This window comes from Panthera onca, chromosome X (assembly GCF_046562875.1).
Source record: "Panthera onca isolate mPanOnc1 chromosome X, mPanOnc1 haplotype 2, whole genome shotgun sequence".
NCBI lineage: Eukaryota > Metazoa > Chordata > Mammalia > Carnivora > Felidae > Panthera > Panthera onca.
Genome location: NC_138357.1, coordinates 69,534,108 through 69,557,972, shown reverse-complemented (window position 1 = coordinate 69,557,972; position 23,865 = coordinate 69,534,108). Strand labels below are relative to the sequence as shown.

The window sequence follows — 23,865 nt, the reverse complement described above, 5'->3', positions numbered from 1 at the left end:
AATCATTTGTTTACTACTACCAATCAGTCAGACTGGGGGATGTCTTTAGGCATCAGTGGAAAACAAGCCATGAGGAAATATTGACAGGAATTAAAATGAGCAGTAAGAGAAGCTCCACTCATTAATATGGTTATTCTTGCTCCTGCCAGGATGCATGGCTATGCACAAAAGTTTCGAATTTGATGTTAATATTTTTTTCAGCTGGACCTTTTTCAGTTTGTTTCATACCAGGGAGGCTAAGCTTTTTAGCTTATCAAGACATCTGCTGAGAAAAGGGGAAGGGGAAAGGGTATATTTAACTTCATAAAGTGGGCAATGCCATGGTTTTCTTATAAAACTTACATTTCTCCATTGCCTTCTTGCAAAGTAGGTTCTACAGATATCTCTAAAAAGCCATCACTACTCTCATGTTTTGGGGCAGAGATAGAATAAAAAGGTACAAAATGCCAACGTATCAGATTTATACCCCCAATCCCTGAACCTTGAAAAGTTCAAGCTTATAATGAGATTTGACAATCAACAATTCCCCAGCCTTGGCATATAGCCAAACACAACAAGCTAGGCCTTGTCTCTTTATTCACTTTTCAAAACAAAATGACACTAAAATAAACCAACTGGACTACACATATGGCTGCAATATTAATCATATCCTGGACCAAAGAGAAAAAGTAAACCCACCTCCCTCTTTAAGTTGATCCAACTAACTTCAAAGCCTAGTGGGCTCCCTTTTTAAAACTCTATAACTTACAATTCACACCACACAGCACTTGATTATCATTCCCTAAAGGTATTTCAAGTGTGCTTATATTAGCTTCCCAGCAATACAACCATTGCAGAAATGAGATTATATAGGACTACATCATTTCTACCCCTCACTTCAGTGTAAACTAGCATAGAGTGGGGTATACAATAGTTCTGTTGGTTAACGCATATGGTGATATATATATATATATATATATATATATATATATATAATTGCAGATGAGACAGGAACAAGGAAGGAGACCCTCTGACTTTTTTACGACTAGCATTTAAGAGAAAGAAAATAGAACATGGAAAAGATTACTTAATAGCTACAAAGTAGTACTTACAGTATTCTAAAGAGCCAGAGACTCTTCTTACAGCTGTCCAAGGAGCTAGTAGTGCATATTGCACCCTGAGCTGGGCGATCTTTTGACATCCTTGTCAGAGGAATAGTATCCTTTTTCAGTGATTACAAAGAACTGCTGTTGTGACGACTAGTTATTTGCTTCAAGAGTTCCATATTAAACACTTATCTGCCACACCCTGCACACTAGAGACTAGGATATTATTCTTTTTACCAAGCAGCTGTTGAAATTCATGTCCAGAAGAATGATTAGATCTTGGCTTATTTTTCAATATAAAACAGGGAAACTGGACCCATCATTTTTAATCCCTCACTTCACTGTAGTGCTTCAGGCTAGTTTAAATTAGCAGATTTAAATAGTGTGCATTTTATTTATGTAATAGATTAATCAAGTAAGATGAATTATGGTTTTCAAAAGTGCCTCAGCGTATGTTCTCTCATTTCATTCTTTTACAGCAATCTTCTTGAAATAAGTAAGGGGTGGTAGATGCTTCAGATGAAGAAATTTAAGGATTAGAATGTTTAGGTAGTTTTTCTAAAAGTGAACAGTGGTAAAGCCCAAATAAATAATGGGTTTTAAAATGGTGGTAGAGCCCAAAGATATTGCTCTTAAGAGTTCCACTCTAGAAGTCTTTTGGGAATACCAAAATAGCAAGAGTCACAGTGGTCTATCCACAGACCCAGCACCCTTAGTAAAATGAGAGACACTGGTCATCAGGTACATGGTATAAATGGGTTTTTGGACCTCAAAATTCAATGACCAGGTTTACAATTCCACCTTGCAAACAGTATTTTTTTTTAATTGTACGCTGGCAACAGGCACGGTACAATAGTAATATACAAGAGGAGAAGCGAAATTCTTGGCCAGGCAATCTGCTCTGGAAGGAAGAATACACAGACAATGCTACTCTTTCTTCCTGGGAGACAATTTTCAACTGATACTTATACTGGAAATCTAAAATAAAAGGTGGCAATCCAGCTTTCTAGGCCTGACTTGCCTTGAGCATTTTGCTCAGTAAAGCAGTAACAGAAATGGTCAGGGATGGTTCCTATCCCAGAATGTAACAACTGGAATTGGGATTATTAACAAATGCAGACAAAGGAGTGAAGGTCCATCCACCTAATTCAGGCCTGCTTTGGGTAGTCAACACTGCACAAACACATCAAAATGGTAGGAAAATCTTGGGCTGATGACCTGAAAAAAATGGGACAATCAGTACTGTGTTAATAACACAGAAGAGACTTTGGGTACTCAGCATTACTCAGAAGCAATGCAAAGAAGTGGAGGGGTCCATGTCTGATGGGAGGGACCAAGGATAGTGCAACTGAGGCATTACAGCAATACAAAGTGAGTAATGCAATGACATCTGGGATTGTTAATGTTTTAAATCCAAGAGAAAGGGCCTTGCCCAGTCAACATTCCCCAGCAATAATGCAAAAGGGGCAGGGTGGCGTTTGGAGGGAAAAAGGAACACAATCTTATTTAGTGGCCCAATACATGAACACCTGAAATTGTGAGAATGGTGCTTATGCACCTTGGATGGGTCCAAGGGTGAGCAAGGGGTGGGAAGAGGGAAGGAAGGGGAAGATCATGACTACTTGGAATTTTATACAAAGAAGCAATACAAAAGGAGAGGGAGTATGGGGTACTATTTGATGGACAAGTTCACAGCATACTGCCATGTTTATACTTTATTATGCCAGGGGAAATTGGTGCTGGGAGTGTTTGCCTAACAAGGCCAGGGAGGAAAAACCCATTGTTAATTGCCATTGTGCCCACTAATAGTTTAATAACTCTAAACTAATAGAGTTTTGTGTGGTCAGCAACCCCTGCATTAATGCAAAGGGGGTTTAAGGGAATGTTATCCTAAATCTAACAGAAGGGAACATAGACAATTGCACACTGACAGTCCAAGAAAGGGGCCTTAGTACCCCTGATGTATACAAAGCGGGTACAGAGGTCCCATCATTGCTAGTGGTGCACATTAATTGTCCAAGAGCTGAGGTCATGATAGCACTCCTCAGCAGCAATCCAAAGATAGTGGTAAATGCATAGGGCATCCTTTAGCACTGCACAAATCCACAGACACATACAAGTCTGTACAATTATAATCTCAAGAGAAGAGCTCATTTATGGTTAACACACCCTTGATACAAAGGGGGTTTGAGGGAATGCAACCCTAGTCCAACAGAAAAGATGGACAATTGCAATTATGCACATTAGAGTCTAAAAGAAAGGGCATTAGGTAAATAACATCTCCTTACTCCAAAGCAAAGAGGGGTTCTAGTATAAGACACACTTAGCAAACTGCATTTACACACATGAACTTTTCAAGTGAAAGAGTCTTAAGTAGTGGACACTACCTGCTGAACCTGGTAAGGAAGTAGGCAGGATCCTTAGCGCACAAAATAGGAAAAAATGCAATTGCACATATTACCACTCCAAAAGAGGGCCTTGGTTGATCAGTACACACTGCTGTACTGCAGAGGGAAGCTGAGGGTGTATAACTATTTCAATTATGAATATTAATGGTTTACTAGAAGGAACTTGGGGAGAAAACAGTATCCCCTGCAGCAGTGCAAAGCAGGTACGAGAGTTTTGAAAGTGATAGGGTTGTGGAAACTACAATTCTGCACATTAACCATCCAAATGTAAATGTCACAGCAGTGGGCACCACCTACTGGAAGGCATAGAAGTAGGGGTGGAGGATGTCCTCATCTAGTGCACAAGAACCCAGACTAATGCAATTATGCACATTAACAGGATAAGTTAGGGATCAGCAACCCTGGCATACAGCAAATGACATACAATAGAGTAGGATGAACTAAGTTGCAATTATGTACATTAATGTCCAACAGATATGGTATGATCAACTAAAACCATGTATCTTGTACAGATACAAGGATCTTAAAATAATGGGCACTCCTTGCTAAAGATAAAGGGAGTGGGGAGAGGGGTGTCCTTATTTGGTGTACATAAAAATGTACAAATGCAATTATGCATAATCACAAGGCATGAAAAAAAGGCCTTAGTGATCAATACCCCTTCTGGGGTCTCAGAAGGTAGTATCTTATTCAAACAGGATGAGCCTGTGCAATTATGCACATTAATGTCCATGGTGCATGGCTGTGGTCAATTACAATTGTCTTCCTTGACTGCTCAAGTGTAACAGTCTTGTACAGGGCACGGTCTTGTACAGTGGGCACTCCCTGCTTGAAGATACAGGGAGTGGAGAGAGGTTTTCTTCTCTAGCACATAAGAACCCAGATAAATATAACATGCATCTTAACAGGCCATGAAACAGAACCTTATGGGTCAGAATTCCCTGCAGTACTTCAAAGGGAGTGTAAAGGGGAAGAATCCTAATGTAATTGTCATTGTGCTCATTAACAGTTTGAGAAAGGGGCCTTAAATGGACAGTACCCCGTGCGGTAAAGCTTAGAGGCTGTGAAAAGACTCAGGGACCCAAGTTAACTCAAAGGACAGTGGACAACCAATACTACACACATCCAGAGTCCCAAAAGTCCCACTTTAAGGTGGTCAGTCACTTCTGCTTCAGTAATTGCAGGAGTCTTGAACTAAAAGGTACAGTTGTGGACAACTGAGTATGCACAAGACAACAAAGGCTGTGCACATTAACTGCATTAGTGTGTAAAATCTTAAGTAGTAGGCACCTCTTGCTGGAATATAAATAGTATGGGGAGAATCCTTATCTAGGTATAAGAGTGAATTTAAGTATGCACATTAACAGTCCAAGAGAGTGACTCTTGTCTAGTCAGAAGCCCCCACAGTAATGTAAATTGGGCAAGGAAATGAGATCCCATTCTAACATAAGGGACCATTGGCTACTGTAATTATGCACATTTAAACTATAAAGGAGAAGCAGTTATAGTTGGTCAGCATGCCTGACACAGAGAAGGTGTGATGGGGATGGGATCTCCAATTTGGGGATGTGCAATCTGGCACATTAACTGTCCAAAAGAAGGACCTTAGGTGGTTAGTACCCCCTGCTATAATACTAAGAAATAAAGATATTAGCTTATCAAGAGGGTATATGCACATTTAGAGTCCTAAGAGAAGTACTTTGAGATACTAACATCCCCTGATGCAATACAAAAAGGGTGGGAAATTAGTTAAAAGTGAAGGACCATAAACATTGGAATTTTGCTACAAATAATCCCCCCCAAAAAATAACTAAAGTAATTAATACAGAGAGTACAGGGGACTTAAATGAATGACAGTGTGGTCAATTACCATGGTTCACTTTATTGTAGTACAAAGGTCTCGAATAAAGGGCATTCACTGCTGAGTACAAGGGAAGTTAGTGAAATCTTACCTACTGCAGAGAAAGATGAACAAATGCAATTATGCACATTAACAATGCAAAAAAAAGGGGGTCTTGGTATTCAGCACCCCTTACTATAATGCTAACAGGGGGTCAGAGAATGAGATACACCTGAACAGTCTCAAGTACCTTCTGTGGTAATGCAAAGGGAGTTGCGGGGCAAAGGCCAAGGGATGAAATCATAGACTAAAAAAGGGACCACTGTTGTAACTGAGCATAAAAACTGTCCCAAGCACCCTCTCTGATAATGTACAAGGAGTTGGAAGGCATGAGATCTGAGACTAAGAAAAGGGACCAAATCTGCATTTGAGCACATTCATAGTACCAAGTACCCTCAGCAGTAACCCAAACAAAGTTTGAAGGGCATGGATCTCAGACTAGGAGAAAGGACCACACCTGCAATAGCGCCCTTTAATGGTCCCAAAAAACCTTCCCAAGTATTGCAAAGGGAGTAGAAGAGAATGGGATCCTAGACCAACAGAAGGGACCACAGCTGCAGTTAGCACCTTAACAGTTCCAGATGCCTTTCTAGGTAATGTAAAGGGGCTGGGAAGTCATGGGATCCTAAACTACAAAAGTGACACAGCTGCAATGAAGCACTTTAACAGTTCCAAGTACCCTCTGCTATAATGCAAAGACAGTAGGAGGGCATGGAAAAGTATATGAACAGAAGGAACCACAGCTAAAATTAAGTACTTTATAAGTTCCAAATACACTCCCAGATAATGTAAAAAGGAGATGGTGGGCATGGGATCCTACAAAACAGAAGGTACCACAGCTGCAATAGAGCATTTGACAGGCCCAAGTACGCCCTGCTGTAATGCAAATAGAGATGGAGGTGTGGGATCCTAATCAGAAGGGAACACAGGCTGCAATTAAGCACCTTTCAGTACCAAATCTGATCCCAGGTAATATAAAGGGAAGAGGTGGTCATGACCAGCAAAATGGACCACACCTGTATGTAATGCACATTTACAGTCCCAAGCACTATCTGCTATAATGCAATGGGGGTTGGAGGACATCGGATCCTAGACTAACAAAGGGGACCCACAGCTGCAAATAAGTACTTTAACAGTCCCCCAAATCCTCCCAGATAATGTAAAGGGAGTAGAAGGGGATGGGATCCTAAATCAACAAAAGTGACTACACCAGGAATTAAGTACTTTAACAGCCCCAAGTATCCACTGCTATAATGCAAAAGGGTAGGAGGGCATGGGAAACTAGACACACAAAAGGGACCACAGCTCCAATAGAGCATTTAAACAGTCCCAAATACATTCTCAGGTAATGCAAAGTGAGTTGGAGAACATGGGATCCTAGACTAACAGAAGGGACCAGGGCTGCAATTAAGCCATTAAAAGTCCCAAATATCCTCTGCTATAATGGAAAGGGAGTTAGAGGGCATGGAATGCTAGACTAACAGAAGGGACCACAGCTGCACATGAGCATATTAATTGCCCCAAATCTGTTACTAGGTAATGGAAAACGGGTTGGAAGGGACTGGAAACTAGATTAACAGAAGGGACAACAACTGTAATTAATAAGCATGTTAACATTCCCAAATCTGCTCCCGGTAATGTAAAGGGGGAAGGGCAAGAGATCCTAGACTAACAGAGGGGACCCCACCTGCAGTTAAGCACTTTAACAATCCCAAGTACCATCTGTTGTAATGCAAAGAGAATAGGAGGGCATGGGAAACTATACTAATTTAATTACGTGGTCTCTTTTAACAGTCCCAAAAATCCTCTCAGGTAAACAGAGTAGGAGGGGATGGGACCACGGAATTACAGAAGGGACCACAGCAGCAATTAAGCACTTTAACAATCCCAAGGACCCTCTGTTATAATGCAAAGATAATAGGAGGGCATGGGAAACTACTAACAGAAGAGACAACAGCTGCAGTTAAGCCACTTAGAGTCCCAGATACACTCCCAGGTAACACAAAGGCAGTTGGAGGGCTTGGGATACTAGACTAACAGAAGGGACCACAGCTACAGTTAAATCCACTAACAGCCCCAATGACCTCTGCTGTAATGCACAGGGAGTTGGACAACATTGGGATCCTATAACAGAAGGGACCAGAGATGCAATTAAGCATTTTTAGTCCCAAATACCATCTGATAATACAAAGGTAATACAAAGGATCTCCTAAACTACTGGGACCACAGCTAAAATTAAACATATTAAGAGTCCCAAGTAGCCTCCGCTGTATGCAGAAGGAGTTGGAGGACATGGGACCCCAGACTAACCAAAGGGACCACAATTGCAAATGAGCACATTACTAGTCCCAAATCCACTCCCGGGTAATGCACTGAGTAGCAAGGGATAGGACCCTAGACTAAGAAAAGGGACCACAGCTGCAACTAAGCACTTTAACAGTCCCAAAGATAATACAAAGGGCGTTGAAAGATATGAGATCCTAAACTAACAGACAGGACCATGACTGCAATTAAGCACCTTAAAGGTCTGAAGTACCCTCTGCTGTAATGCAAAGGAAGTAGGAGTACATGGGAAACTAGATTAACAGAAGGGACTATAGCTGCATTAAGCTCATTAACAGTCCCAAATCCTCCATCTGCTCTAATGCAGAGGAAGTGAGAAGGCACAGGATAACTAGATTAATAGAAGGGATTGTAACTGCAATTAAGCACATTAACAGTCCCAAACGCCCTGCCATTAATGTAAAGGGAGTAGAAGGGGGATGGGATCCTAGACTAACAGGGGGCACCACAGCTACATTTAAGCACCTTAAAGGTGCCAAGTACCCTCTGTTCTAATGCATAGGGAGTTGGATGGAATGCTACATTAACATAAGGGACAGAGCTGCATTTAAGCAAATTAACAGTCCCATGTACATTGTGTGCTAATGCAAAGCAACTAGAAGGGGATGGGATCCTAGACAAATTAAAGGGACTCTGGTGGCAATGAAGCATGTTAACAGTCCCAAGTATCCTCTGCAGTAATGCAAAGTCAGTAGGAGGGGATAGGATCCTACACTACTAGAAGGCACCATAGCTGCCTTCAAGGACCTTAAAGATACCAACTATCCTCTGCTGTAATGCATAGGGAATTGGAGAGGATGGAATACTACACTAATATAAGGGACAGGAGCTGCATTGAAGCATATTTACAGTCCCTTGTACCCTCTGTGTTAATGCAAAGCAAGTAGGAGGGAATGGGATCTTAGATTGACAGAAGGGATTGTAGTACCAACTACCTACATTAAGAGTCCCAAGTATCCTTTGCAGTAATGCAAAGGAAGTAGGAGAGAATGGGAACATAAACTAATAAAAGGGGCCATAGCTGCATTTTAGCACCTTTAAGGTCCCAAATGCCCTCTGTTATAATGCATAGGAAGTTGGAGAGGATGAAATCCCTATGCTAACATATGGGCTGTAGCTGCATTCAAGCACACTAACAGTACCATGTACCCTCCATGATAATGCAATGGAGTAGGTGGAGATGGAATCCTAGTCTAACAGAAGGGACTATAACTACAATTAAGCATATTAACAATCCCTTGTACACTCTGTGATAATGTAAACTCTGTAGGAGGGGATGGGATCCTAGACAAACAGAAGGGACTATAGCAGTAATTGGGCACATTTACAGTCCCAAGTGTACTCTGTAGTAATACAAAGTAGGAAGGGATGGGAACATAAACTAACAGAAGGGGGCATAGCTGCATTTAAGCATCTTAAAGATCTCAAGTACTCTCTGCTGTAATGCAAAGGGAGTTAGGTGGGGATGGGATCCCAGACTAACAGAAGGCACTGTAAGTATACTTAAGCACCTTGAAGGTCCCATCTGCTATTAAGCATAGGGAGTTGGAGAGGATAGAATCCTACATTAACATAAGGGATCACAGCTGCATTTAAGCACATTAACAGTCCCAAGTCCCCTCTGCAATTATGCAAATGCATTAGGTGGGGATGGAATCCTAGGTAAAAGAAGAGCTGCCTTTAAGCATAAACAGTCCCCTTGTACTTTTTGTGGTATTGCAAACCCTGTAGGAGGGGACAGGATCCTAGGCAAACAGAAGGGATTATAGCAGCACTTATGCACATTATCAGTACCTTGTACCTTCTGTAAGTAGGTAGAGGATAGGATCCTAGACTAACAGAAGACACCATAGCTGCATTTAAGCACTTAATTGTCCCTTGTGCCTCCTGTAGAAATGCAAACGTTTAGGAGGGGCTAGGATTATAGACAAACAGATGGGACTGTAGTGGCAATTAGGCACATTAACAGTCCCAAGTATCCTCTGCAATAATGCAAAGTGTAAGTAGGAGGGGCTGGGAATGCACTAACAGAGGGGTTGTAACTGCATTTAAGCATCTTAAAGATTTCCAGTACCTTCTGCAGTAATTGAAAGGGAGTTAGGTAGCAATGGGATCCCAGACTAACAGAAAGCACCATAGCTTAAAAGCACCTTAAAAGTCTCAAGTACCTTCTGTTGTAATGCACAGGGAGTTGGAGAGGATGAAATCCTACACTAACTTAAGGGACCATGGCTTCATTTAAGCACATTAACAGTCCCACGTACCCTCCATGATAATGCAAAGGGAGCAGGTAGGGATGGGATCCTCATCTAACAAAAAGGACCACAGCTGCATTACAGCACATTAACAGTCCCAAGTAGCCTCTGCAATAATGCAGAGTTAGGTGGGGATCGGGTCCTAGATTAACAGGAAAAATCTTAGTTGCATTTAAGCACATTAACAATCCCTTATACCCTCTGTGGTAATGCAAACAGTGTGGAATGGGACAGGATCCTAGATTAACAGAAGGGATTGTAGCAGCAATTAGGCACACTAACATCCCAAGTATCCTCTGCAGTAATGCAAAGCAAGTAGGAGAGGACAGGAACATAAACTAACAGAAGGGGCCATAGCCACATTTAAGCACCTTAAAAGTAGAAACTACTCTCTGCTGTAGTGCATAGAGGGTTTGGCAAGGATGAAGGGTACAATGTGTTCACATGCACATTACATTACATTAACATGTACATATCCTACATTAACATAAGGGTCTGTGGATGCATTTAAGCACATTAACAGTCCTGTGTATTCTCCATTAAAATGTAAAGGGAGTTTGTGAGGGTGGGTTCCCAGTCTAACAGAAGGGACCAATGCTACAATAAGTTCATTAGTGTCTCAAGTACCCTCTGCAATAATGCAAAGAGAATTAGGTGGGGATGGGAACCTGAGTTAACAGAACAGACGGTAGCTGCATTTAAGCACCTTAACAGTCCCTTGTATCCTCTGTGGTAATGTAATCCATGCAGAAGAGGGTGAGAATCTAGACAAACAGAAGGGACTATAGTGGCAGTTAGGCACATTAACAGTACCAGGTAGCCTCAGCAGTAATGCAAAGGAAGCAGGAGGAGATGGGAACATAAACTAACAGAAGGGGCCATACCTGCTCTTAAGCACCTTAAAGGTCTCAAGTATTCTCTGCTACAACACAAAAGAAGTAGGAGTGCATGGGATTAACAGAAGAAACTATAGCTGCAATTAAACTGATTAACAGTCCCAAATACCATCTGCTCTAATGCAAAGGAAATGGGAAAGCATAGGATCTTAGACTAACAGAAGGGATTGTAAGTGCAATTATGCACAGTAACAGTCCCAAATGCCCTGCCATGTAATGTAAAGGGAGTAGAAGGGGGATGGGATCCTAGACTAACTGGGGGACCACAGCTATGTATAAGCATCTTAAAGGTGCCAAGTACCCTCTGCTCTAATGCATACAGAGTTGGAAAGGATGGAATCCTACATTAACATAAGGGACAGAACTACCTTTAAGCACATTAACAGTCCCATATACACTGTGTGCTAATGCAAAGTGAATAGAAGGGTATGGAATCCTAGAGTACTGAAAGGGACCACAGCTAAAATTAAACATGTTAAGAGTCCCAAGTAGCCTCCGCTGTATGCAGAAGGAGTTGGAGGACATGGGACCCCAGACTAACCAAAGGGACCACAATTGCAAATGAGCACATTACTAGTCCCAAATCCACTCCCGGGTAATGCACTGAGTAGCAAGGGATAGGACCCTAGACTAAGAAAAGGGACCACAGCTGCAACTAAGCACTTTAACAGTCCCAAAGATAATACAAAGGGCGTTGAAAGATATGAGATCCTAAACTAACAGACAGGACCATGACTGCAATTAAGCACCTTAAAGGTCTGAAGTACCCTCTGCTGTAATGCAAAGGAAGTAGGAGTACATGGGAAACTAGATTAACAGAAGGGACTATAGCTGCATTAAGCTCATTAACAGTCCCAAATCCTCCATCTGCTCTAATGCAGAGGAAGTGAGAAGGCACAGGATAACTAGATTAATAGAAGGGATTGTAACTGCAATTAAGCACATTAACAGTCCCAAACGCCCTGCCATTAATGTAAAGGGAGTAGAAGGGGGATGGGATCCTAGACTAACAGGGGGCACCACAGCTACATTTAAGCACCTTAAAGGTGCCAAGTACCCTCTGTTCTAATGCATAGGGAGTTGGATGGAATGCTACATTAACATAAGGGACAGAGCTGCATTTAAGCAAATTAACAGTCCCATGTACATTGTGTGCTAATGCAAAGCAACTAGAAGGGATGAGACCCTAGACTAATAGAAGAGATTGTAGCTGCAATGAAGCACATTAACAGTCCCAAGTAGCTGCTGCAGTAATGCAAAGGAAATAGGAGGGGATGGGAGCATAAAACTAACAGAAGAGGCTATAGCTGCATTTAAGCATCTTAAAGGGTCCAAGTACCCTGTGCTGTAATGCATAGGGAGTTGGAGACAATGGAATCCTACAGTAATATAAGGAACCACACAGCTTCCTTAGAGCACATTAATAGTCCAAAGTACCCTTTGCAATAATGCAAAAGGAAGTTAGGTGGGGACAGGATCCCAGATTAACAGGAGAAACCATAGCTGCCTCTAAGCACATTAATGGTCCCTTGTACCTTCTATGATAATACAAACTGTGGGAGGGGATGGGACAAAGAAAAAGAAAAGGGAAAGTGGTAATTGGGCACATTTAGAGTCCCAAGTATCCTCTGCAGTAATGCAAAGTAGGAGGGGATGGGAACATAAATAGAAGGGGTCATTCATAGCTACATTTAAGCACCTTAAAGGTCTCAAGTACCCTTTGCTATAATGCAAAGCAGGAATAAGTGAGAAACTAGATTAACAGAAGGAACTATAGCTGCAATTAAGCTCATTAACAGTCCCATTGTACCCTTCATGATAATGCAAAGAGAGTAGGTGAGGACAGGATCTAACAGAAGGGACTGTAACTACAATTACACACATTAACAGTCCCAAGTACCCTCTGCAGTAATGCAAAAGAATTTAGATTGGGATGGGAACCTAGGTTAATAGAAGAGACCATAGCTGCCACTTAGGCACATTAACAGTCCCTTGTACTCTGTGTAATGCAAACTCAGTAAGAGGGAGGAGATTGGGATCCTAGACAAACAGAGAGGACTCTGGCAGCAATTAAGCACATTGTAGTCCCAAATATCCTCTGCAGAAATGCAAAGGAAGTAGGAGGGGGTGGGATTTTAGACTAACAGAAGGCACCATAGCTGCCTTTGAGGGCCTTAAAGATCCCAACTACCCTCTGCTGTAATGCATAGGGAGTTAAAGAGGATAGAATCATACACTAACATAAGGGACAGAGCTGCATGTGAACACATTAACAGTCCCATGTACAATCTGTGCTAATGCAAAATGAGTAGGAGGGTATAGGATCCTAGACTAATGGAAGGAATTATCGCTGCAGTTAAGCACATTAACGTTTCCAACTATTCTCTGCAGTAATGCAAAGGAAGTAGGAGGGGATGGGATCCCAGACTAACAGAAGGGACCATAACTGCCTTAAGCACCTTAAAGGACCCAAGTACCCTCTGCAATAATGCAAAGGGAGTTAGGTGGAAATGGGATTTTAGGTTAACAGTAGGAGACATTGGGGATTGCAATTTTGCACATGAACAATTTTAGGAGAAGAGCCTTAGATAATTAGCACTTTTTAGATATAGAGATGGTGCAGGGTTCCTGATACAAAAGGCTCAGTCTAGCCAATTAATATTGTACACATAAAACGTCCTAGTGTATTGTTCTTGGGTAGTAAGGGTCCCCTGCTAGAATACAAAGGGAGTGGGTGTGGCTAGTCCACAGAACATGTGCCAATGCAATTATGAAAATTATCAATTCAAGAGAAGTGTCTTTGAGTGATCAGCCCACATTATAGTATGCAAATGGAATACAGTGGCTCTTTCAAATGTACAGGACTCTGCACAACTCCAACTGTGCAAATTAACTGTCCAACAACTGAGTTCCTGAATAATCTGCACTCCCTAGCAATATCCCAAAGTGGTTAGGACGGGGTGGGATTCCATTTTTTATTGCGCAGCACCATGGACATATGCAATTATGCACATCAACTGTTTAAGTGACCTTGGGTAATCAGAACCCCTCATAAGCAATGGCATAAAGATAAAGTTATATCCTAGACTAACTGTTGGGACAGTGGGCAATGAGGATTTTACATATTAATGCAGGGTAGTAAGTAGTCTGCACTACCTAGGAGTAAAGAGAAGAGCATGGGTGGGTCTTACCTTTTAGGCAGGATCTTGAATATTAATGATTGTATTCATTAATATCCCAAAGTAAAGGACTTTGAAGATGAGCCCATCTGCTATAGTGCAAAGGAGTTGCAAAGGACTTGTGTAATGAACAGGCGTGTGGACAATTGGGATTATACTCATCAATCATTCAAGGAACATGGTCCCAGGTAGTCAGCACTGCCTAGTGGCAATGCAAAGGGGATGAAGGGTCATTGATTACTGGGCAAGACAACGTACAATTACAGTTTGGTACTTTAATTGTCAAAGAACAGCAGGCCATCCCAGAAGCAGGACAGAAATGGTAGGGTGCCTTTGTTTAATGGACAAGGCTAATACAATTTGGGACTGAGCATGTTAACTATTGAACAAAAGATTCGTGTTTTCTGCACCCAGTCCTGAATTCAGCAAAAGGACTGGGATCTAATCCAATGGGCAGGACAATTAAAATTTCACTCAGGGTAGAGTTCAGGTGACCAGCACAATATTATGAGCACTGCCCAGAAAACTGGGACTGTGACTACTGCAGCAATGACAAAAGAATGGTTTCTCCTTCCTTAAGGGCAGGTAATAGAGATGATGAGTAACTAAAATTATGAACAATAGTTATCTGATATGAAACTCAATTAACATTTCTAACATTGACACAAAGGTGAATAGATTGATTGTTCTAACGTGGGACAGTGGACAAATGGGATTGTGTACATTAATTGAAAATGATAACTCAGGTAGTCAACTCGGAAATTCAGCAATGCTAGAGGCACACAGGGTTATTCCAGTCTTATGGATGAGCAATGGACAACTTTTAGCACCAAATCAATGCAGATTGGAGTGACTTTAGGGAGAAGCAGGGTTAGGGTAATGGCTGGGGCTAGGGCTGGGGCTGGGGCTGGGGCTGGGGCTGGGGCTGGGGCTGGGGCTGGGGCTAGAGCTGGGGTTGGGGTTGGGGCTGGGACTCGGGCTGGGGCTAGGGATAGGGCTGGCGATAGGGCTGGGCAGCTGGAGCTAGGGCTGGGGCAGGGCTGGAGACAGGGCAGGGGCAGGGCTGGACACAGGGCAGGGGAAGGGCTGGTGCTAGATTGGGGGCGCGGTTGCTGGGAGCAGGGCTGGGGAGGAAATGGGAACTATGGAGGCAAGGCACCACAGAAAATTGAAATTATGGGCATTGACACTCAAATATAACGTTTCACTAAAGGAAACAAGTCCACAGTAAGTCTAGTTTCCTGCATGATAGGTTTTACTCAATTCGTGCAGCATTCAGGATGGGAACAAAGCGAGGCCTGGATTGGAGTGGACCTTCAAATATTCCTTATTACATTTGGTCGTAAAGCTAAAATTTTAATTAACTACTTCTGTACTATAAGACTCTTACAAAATCCAAAAACATGTAGTTTATTAAGTCAATTTCAGAGTAGAAAAGTAGTAAAAATTTTTTAAATAGCAATTTGAATTTGAATATCTAAAGCCAAAAAAAGCTTAAAGAATTAGTAAAAATTGAAAATTTTAACTTATTTTAAGGAACTCAAAAATAAAAACTCATTAAATGTAATTGAATTCTACAAATAAGCAAATCTCCTAAATACATTTCCGGAATAGTAACTTAAAACCTAAAACTAATGCTAGCAGACCACATAATCAAACTACATAGGACTGTCATCCAAGAAATAAATCAAAATCAAAATCCGACCCCAGCAGTAGCCACGGGGTAGATGTTCCTCTTGAAGAAGGCAGGGATTCCTCTTCTGCCACCTGCTGGCCAAAGATCATCTGTGATCCATTCTGGTTCTTGCCAGGACTCACCACCATGTTCACACCCTGCAGGCTTGGAGCACTGCCCCTGGCCAAATTGCAGAAGAGCAAAAGCGGTGGGGGGGGGGGGGGGAGGGGGGCGGCGGGGGAGGGGGAGGGGGGCGGCGGGGGAGGGGGAGGGGTGGGGGGAGGGGGGAGAGTAAACTAGCCTTGGGCCATGGCACCAATGCAGAAAAATGGAGGTAAGGTTCAGCCAACAGAGCCAAATATTCAACACTGCAGGAGGCAATGCTGGAGGGGAGGGAGCAAGTGAGAGGGGAGGGAAGTGTAAAAAAGAAGTGTCCTTGGAAAGACCTTGAGTACCACCCACTGGGAGAAGACATACAAACATGGCTCCTCTGCTTCCTCCTGACTGGATGAATAAAGACCGCGATGAAGTGCTATGCTAACTCACACAATCTAACTCCATCCTCCAGTAATTGGCTGTGCCCAATCCTTCCACCCTTTCTGATTGGGTGGGTCATGCGGCAATCCAACATTGTCCATCCCACCTTTCTCTCACTTTTCGCGGCAAACACGACAAAGCCCGCCATCTTTAACAATGCGGCAGGCCCATCTGGTGCAAAGCCCGCCAAGAATGTACCGGTAAAAATCCCCGCCAAGACGTCCACGTGACAAATTGCCATGACATCCAAATGACAAGGTCTGCCATATTGTCCCTGCGGCAAAACCTGTTAGGAAATGCACACGGCAAAGACAAAAGCCCGCCATGTTTTACACTGCGGCAAGTACTCCAGCCGCCATCTTTTACTATGTAACAGAATATTTGCACCGCCATGCTGTGCACTAGAACAAAGACACCACCATGATGTGGCCTTCCCGCCACATGAACACTGCGGCAAAATTGGGTCCGCCATTTTGGACACTCTAACAAAGCAGAGAGCCATGCTGAGCAATACCGCAAACCCAAAATCGCCATTTTGAACCCTATGCCTTAACCTTCTCCCTCTCATTTTTGACCATCCTCTTGTAACATGACAGAAGACCATCCTGTTTTTCTACCTCATGATACCACAGTTCATGCAAAGCTCCTAACAAGCCCCAAATCAGCTCATTCAAAACATGTAGCTAATGCAATGCACGTAACTGCCTCTGCCTGTCCCGCTAGCCATCTTAGCTCCCTAATTTATACTTGGCACAACTAACTCTCAGCCAAGCGGCTGAAGTGGCCGCCATCTTTCCTCCCCAGCCTAACTCCTTGGCCTAACTGCTAAGTCATCTCCCAGCTAAAGCCGTAGGTCCACTCACACAACACCAAACGATTGATTAGCAGCATAAATTTGTAGACATTCCGTACAGTACAACGAACCACAAAAGCCAACATTTCCATCCATAAAAGGCCCCGATGGGCCATGAGAAAAAAAAAAATCTAAGCAGGTATCCACAGCCCCGATGGGCAAAGGAAAAAAATAAATAAATAAAGCAGGTATCCAAGGCCCCGATGGGCAAGGGGAAAAAAAAAAAATAATAAAAGCAGGTATCCGAGGCCCCGATGGGCCAAAAAGGAACTTTTTTTAAAGCAGGTATCCATTGCCCCGATGGGCCAGAGGGTTAAAGGGGAGGGAAGGAGACACAGCAGGTATCCGAGGCCCCGATGGGCTAAGGATGAAAAAAAAAATTAAAAGCAGGTATCCGCTGCCCCGATGGGCAAATTAAAAAAAAGAAAGAAAAGAATTAAAACGCAGGTATCCACAGCCCCGTTGGGCGAAAAAAATGATAATAATAAAACCTGGTATCCACAGCCCCGATGGGCAAAATGTAGAAAAGAGAAGGGGGGGGGGGGGGGGGGACTAAACCACGACAAAGCAGAGGCATCAACCAAAAACCATTCCAGTGAAAAATTCCTTTAAAATGGAAAATTACCTAAAAATATTCCAAATACCTGAAAAAATAGGGAGGAGATGTCAAGAGAACACTCGGAGAAAGTTTAGAATTGTTAAAATATTTTATGGAATTTTCGTGAATTTTTTAAAAGAAATACGCCATAAGGAGTGGTCGGGGCTGGAAAATGTTCCAGAAAGAACCACACGGGCAAAGATATCCACTGTTAGCAAGCTTCCACCCCGGGAAAGGAAGAAATATGGCGGCCGCAGCAAATTGCAGTGCTTTAAGAAGTGAGGGGGAGGGGACCTGAGGGCGGGAAGGAGTAGAAGAGGAGTGGCCTAGAAGATTGAAAGCCAGACATCTTTGTGGTTTAACTGGTTCAAAATTTAACCAGTAACAAGAAAAAAGGGGAGATTTAGAGAAAACAGCAACATATTAGAAAGACAACACTAGGCTAGAAGTAGGCTTCATTTATTGACCACAACTTCAATGGGTTTTCAATGGGTTCTTATCTATACATAGGGACGTTAGGTAAATCAAATTAGATAACGGATGCTAAAATTCTCCACAAACAGCATAACAAATGAAAGGGTTTTAGTTCAGCTTGGTTTTGAAATGGGAAGAAGGGGGAAGTAAAGCTTTGATATGCTGATAAAGAATCCCAATACCTCTTTCAGCCAGAATGTATAACTACCCCACCAAACTCTTGAACCAAGGAAGTTAGGAAGAGCACTACATTAAGGTTAGAACCCTCTCTGAGGGACTTTCCCTTCCATTATCTAATGAGATACCGGTTTATTCCTGTTTTATAGATAATGAAGCTGTTACCTAATATGCGTATGGTCACACAGCAGTATTTTGAGCCAGTGTCTTTTCTACTCCAGAACTCAGCCTTTGTATGGCCCCTGATCGTAGAGATTAGAAGTAATCTAATCAACTGATTTTAAGTCAGTTGGTGAGCAAGACAAAGGAAAGAACAGAAGGTAATTCACAGAAAGTAATTTTGACCCCTAATTAATCAAGACGCTATACTATTTGTGACCTGTTTGTAATTTTTTAACTGTGAGTCCTTAATCTTTAGTATTTCCCTACTTCCTCCATGAATCTGATGACCCCCAACATTGAACCAATTATGAGGGCACAGAAGTGAAGTTCACCCACTGGCAGTATCTGATAGGCAAAAGCTCATGTAAAAGCCAAAGCTGACCCCACAAATCTGGCTATTTCAGTGAGAAGCATTTAATCTCATAAACTCTCCTATATTGTTTATCAAAGAAACAATGGAGAACCAGAGGGAGACAATGTAAAGTATCACACAACAACTCCTAGAAAGTCAAGGGATACATTTTCCTCCTACTGGCTAAACTGTAAAATGTAACTATTAAGGCAAATACTACCAGGTAAGCATGTCCTCCAGTCTCCAGATAAATGATAAAGTATGTAAAATTTTCTTCCTTTAGGATACACTCCATCCTCTAAATGCTCTTGGTTCACACACAAAAAAGTATCCGACTTGTTATTCAAAATGAGGGAAATTGTGTTGTACATGTGGTACCCTTGAGAAGACAATGTTTAACACAAAGAGAATCTAGTAACAGAATTTCAGTCTGGAAGATAATTTTCCACAGGAACCTTCCTGAATACCCAAAAATTAACTATGGAGCAAACCCCTACAAACAAGACCTGCTGTGCTTTCCAGATTTGGGGCAGGAAGTGGGATTATAATTCTGAATGTCTTTAAGATTTCATTCTAATTTAAGCTTTCACAAGTTTCTAGTGAAAGGAACAGGGGTAAAGGAGTCTTATTTTATAGGTTAGTAAATTGAGATTGAAGGATGTTGATTTCTTTGCATTTGGTTTAAAAGCTAGTGACAGCATGAGGATCCCAGAGTAGAGGTTCTGGGACTCATAGCTTTGGTGGTGCTTTAGTAAAACAATTCTGTTAACAAGACTGCCTTGTGTATTAGATCTCTCTAGTGAGAATTGTGTAATTTGTGTGGAGTTCTAAATCACTTTAATGATCATGGTATATTTGAAAAATAACAATCATACCTATAAAATTTAGTAGCTACAACCACTTTGATATCACTCAGTCATTAGAGAAAAATATATGATTAGTATTCCCTTAACACCTGGGCTCTCAGCATAGACTAACCAGTAGGACTTAAAAAAGCAAGCCAATTATCATCAGCAGCAATGCTATCAGGTCACCTGGACAAATCTTAAACTCTTTCTCTATAGGCCATGAACTAACAGTATCACCAGGAATCTGACTCCACTCTAGAACTTACCTGTTTCAGCTTATTGTGTCTTTAGCCTAGGCTACCAATCATTAGGATAACTAGACCTGCCTAATACGGCTCTGTCTGATAGAATTTTCTACAATTGTGGTAATGTTCTATACTTTTTAGACCTTGGGTTAAAGAAATTTTTCTTAAACAAGACTCAGATCATCAACTGCAAAAGACTGATAAATTTGACTTTCTGAAATTAAAATGTTTTATTTCACATAAACACCTTAAAAGGTAAAAAGACAAGATATAAACTGGTTATCCTGGAGTTCTGCAGCCAGGCCCTGGTTCCTGGAGAGCAGCCAGGCTAGCAGATTACTCCCATTGGCTCTCATAGTAATTTCTTTCAGGGGATTGGATGAGATTAGGCTGCCAAAATGGTGACAAAATGATGATTCTGGATGACTGTCACTCACATCAGACACAGGACATTTTCAGGCTCTAGGCTACTAAGAACAGTTGATACAGATAAAAGAACTGCAGAGGCAAGAAACTATACTATTTTGATACAAACAGGTCATTGCATTGGATGTTGTCACAGTGTTGCTACTTTTTCTTTTAAAGGGAGGTATAAAATTAGCCAGGTATAGCACATTTGACAGTAAAGAACTTGAACAAGTGGTTTCTGGACCTGGAAAGGAAGAGATGGTACAAGGACATTCGGAAGAATTTTCACATGAACTGTTGAATAAACAAATATGTAACTACCTCTTTCTACCCATTATTCTATTTATTTATTTATTTATTTATTTATTTATTTATTTATTTATTTTTGAGAGAGAGAGAGAGCACACACACACAGGAGAAAGGGGCAGAGGGGAATGACAGAGAGAGAGAGAATCTTTTTTTTTAATATGAAATTTATCATCAAATTGGTTTCCATACAACACCCAGTGCTCATCCCAAAAGGTGCCCTCCTCAATACCCATCACCCACCCTCCCCTCCCTCGAGAGAGAGAGAATCTTAAGCAGGCTCCACGCTCAGCACAGAGCCTGACGCTGGGCTCGATCTCACGATCTGATCTGTAAGATCATGAACTGAGCTGAAATCAAGAGTCAGACACTTAACCAACTGAGCCACCCAGGCACCCCACTACCCAATATTCTAAATATTCATTGCTACACCCCACTACCCAATATTCTAAATCTTCATTGCTACAGTAACTACTATACCTCACATGGGCTCATGAATATTATAATTTATATTATTTTTTAAAGGTTTATTTTGATGGGGGAGGGGCAGAGAGAAAGAGAGAGAATCCCAAGCAGGCTCCATGCTGTCAGTGCAGAGCCCAACGTGGGGCTCAATATCATGAACCATGAGATCATGACCTAAGCCGAAATCAAGAGTCTATGCTTTGACTGAGCCACCCAGGCAGCCCTTTTATAATATATTTAATCAAATTACTTAAATAGGAAGAGACTCTCTGAATTTTTTGCCTAAAGTCCCATGTTCTTTGAAGAAACCCTGCTCTCTCCTGTCATTTATCACCTTTGGGCTTTACTTATTCCTCCCCCACCCCACCCCACCCCCTCTCCCTGAGACTTCAGTCCTTCACTTCATGTTCTTCCGTTGCCTTTACTGCTACTTGGCTTTGTCTTATAAACTTGTTGGGATAACAGCTGTGGAAAATAACACACAAAAAATAGGTGACTTGCTCAAATTCAATTAGCTAGTCAGAGTTGGACCGAATGGGAATGTTCCAGTCACATTTTCTGCAGCTATACCCGCGCTGTCTCCACATTACTTCTACTTTGGGCTCCCAAATGCATGGCATACAATAGGAATTATATGGAGTGAAGAAATCAAGACCTCTTCCTAATAGATCTCAAATATACCACTTCTTGCCTTGTCATTTTGTTGACCTATACTTCCTCTCCTCTGCTCAATTAGTTCAAAAAGCAAAAAACAAAACAAAACAAAAAGGCAGGAACTACCTGATTTAGCCAGCAGATGGCAGCATGAAATTATCAAAGAAATACTGAGCCAGACTGCAGGAAAGAAGCCAAGTTCTTAATACCAACCTCAACTAAGGTCTGAATTGAAGGGGGAAATATCTTATTCATACAAGTTCAGTAATAGAAGAAAGAGTGAAAGAAAAATAGTCAAATCCCTCTAATTTGAACAGTCCCCTGAGTGGGAGTTTGTCCTTGGCTTTAATGCCATGCCCCTCAAAGAGGATTTTCATAAAGCATTCAAAACCAAATTTACAGACTGGTGGGGGGACCCTGAAAGTCATCATTAGTGAAAAGCAATTAAAGGAACTAGGACATATTGTGGACATGAGAATACTTGGGGAAGGACTCTTTACAATTCATAAGGACTGTCTACAGTGGGAGAAAATGATTAGATTTGTTTTGTGTAACTTTATATAAAAAAGATGTCTGAATACTCTGAGCTATCCAAAGATGGAACAAACTACACCCAGAACTGGTGAGATGCCAGTCCTTGAAGGTAGGAAAGCCAATGATGTATTTCATAGGTATGCTATGAGGAGAATCATTAGATAGAAAAGTTAGGCCCCATGCCCTGTAAGGATCTTCTTCCTTTTTTTTTTTAATATGAAATGTATTGTCAAACTGGTTTCCATACAACACCCAGTGCTCATCCCAACAGGTGCCCTCCTCAATGCCCATCACCCACTTTCCCCTCCCTCCAACCCCCATCAACCCTCAGTTTATTCTGTTTTTAAGAGTCTCTTATGGTTTGGCTCCCTCCTTCTCTATTTTTTTCCTTCCCCTTCCCCATGGTCTTCTGTTAAGTTTCTCAAGATCCATATAAGAGTGAAAACATATGGTATCTGTCTTTCTCTGTATGACTTATTTCACTTAGCATAACACTCTCCAATTCCATCCACATTGCTACAAAAGGCCATATTGCATTCTTTCTCATTGCCAAGTAGTATTCCATTGTGTATATAAACAACAATTTCTTTATCCATTCATCAGTTGATGGACATTTAGGCTCTTTTCATAATTTGGCTATTGTTGAAAGTGCTGCTATAAATATTGGGGTACAAGTACCCCTACCTGTAAGGATCTTCTAACTAGCTCAAGATCCTATGTATGGGACCTTACCTTTTTTTACTTTAGTAAGGTTGTAATAAGTGATTACCATTATCACATAATAAGTGACCACTATGATCACATAGTAATAAGTGATTCTTATGATCAATTGAAGATCAAAGATTTATTTATTAATTTTCTAAGTGTATATATTTAGAGAGAGACAGAGACAGCATGAGCGGGGGAGGGGCAGAGAGAGAGGGAGAATCCCAAGCAAGCTCTGCACCATCAGGACAGAGCCCAACGTGGGGCCCAAACTCAAGAAACCAGGAGATCATGACCCGGGCCGAAACCAAGAGTCCAACACTTAGCCGAGTGAGCCACCCAGGTGCCCCTTAAGGCCAAAAATTTAGATAACCTAGATGAAAGGGACAAATTCCAAGAAACACACAAACTACCAAACTTGCCTCAAGAAGAAATGGTAAATCTAAACAAACCTATACCAAGTAAGGAAATTGAATCAGTGACAAAAAACCTCCCAACATAGAAAAATCCAGGACCAGAGGGCTTTACTGGGAAATCTACCAAAAGTTTGAGAAAGAATTAACACCAGTCATTCTCAAACTCTTCCAAAAAATAAAGGAGTAGGAAACATCTTCTAACACCAAATTCATTCTATAACACCAAATTCAGACGAAAACACCACAAAAAAAGGAAAGCTACAGACCCATATTCTTTATGTACATAGATGCAGAAATTCTCAGCAGAATAGTGACAAATCAAATCCATCACCGTATATAAAACATTTATACACCATGACCAATCAGAATTTATCCTGGTAATGCAAAAGT

General features: G+C 41.6%; 2 long non-coding RNA genes across 7 annotated transcripts in view; one reads left to right on the top strand and one right to left on the bottom strand.

Annotated features, from left to right (window-relative positions):
- LOC145714000 (uncharacterized) overlaps positions 1-10,369 on the bottom strand; it is a 28,986-nt gene extending 18,617 nt beyond the window's left edge. The window contains exon 1 of one of the 6 annotated variants that reach the window (XR_014136760.1): positions 1,092-10,369. This is a non-coding gene — a long non-coding RNA (uncharacterized LOC145714000). The remainder of the gene's footprint in view (positions 1-1,091) is intronic. The other 5 variants (XR_014136758.1, XR_014136759.1, XR_014136756.1 and 2 more) reach the window with 5 other exon arrangements.
- Positions 10,300-12,715, top strand: LOC145714001 (uncharacterized). Its single transcript, XR_014136762.1, has 2 exons — positions 10,300-10,402; positions 11,210-12,715. It is a non-coding gene; the product is annotated as an uncharacterized LOC145714001 (long non-coding RNA).
- Positions 12,716-23,865: the final 11,150 nt, after the last annotated feature.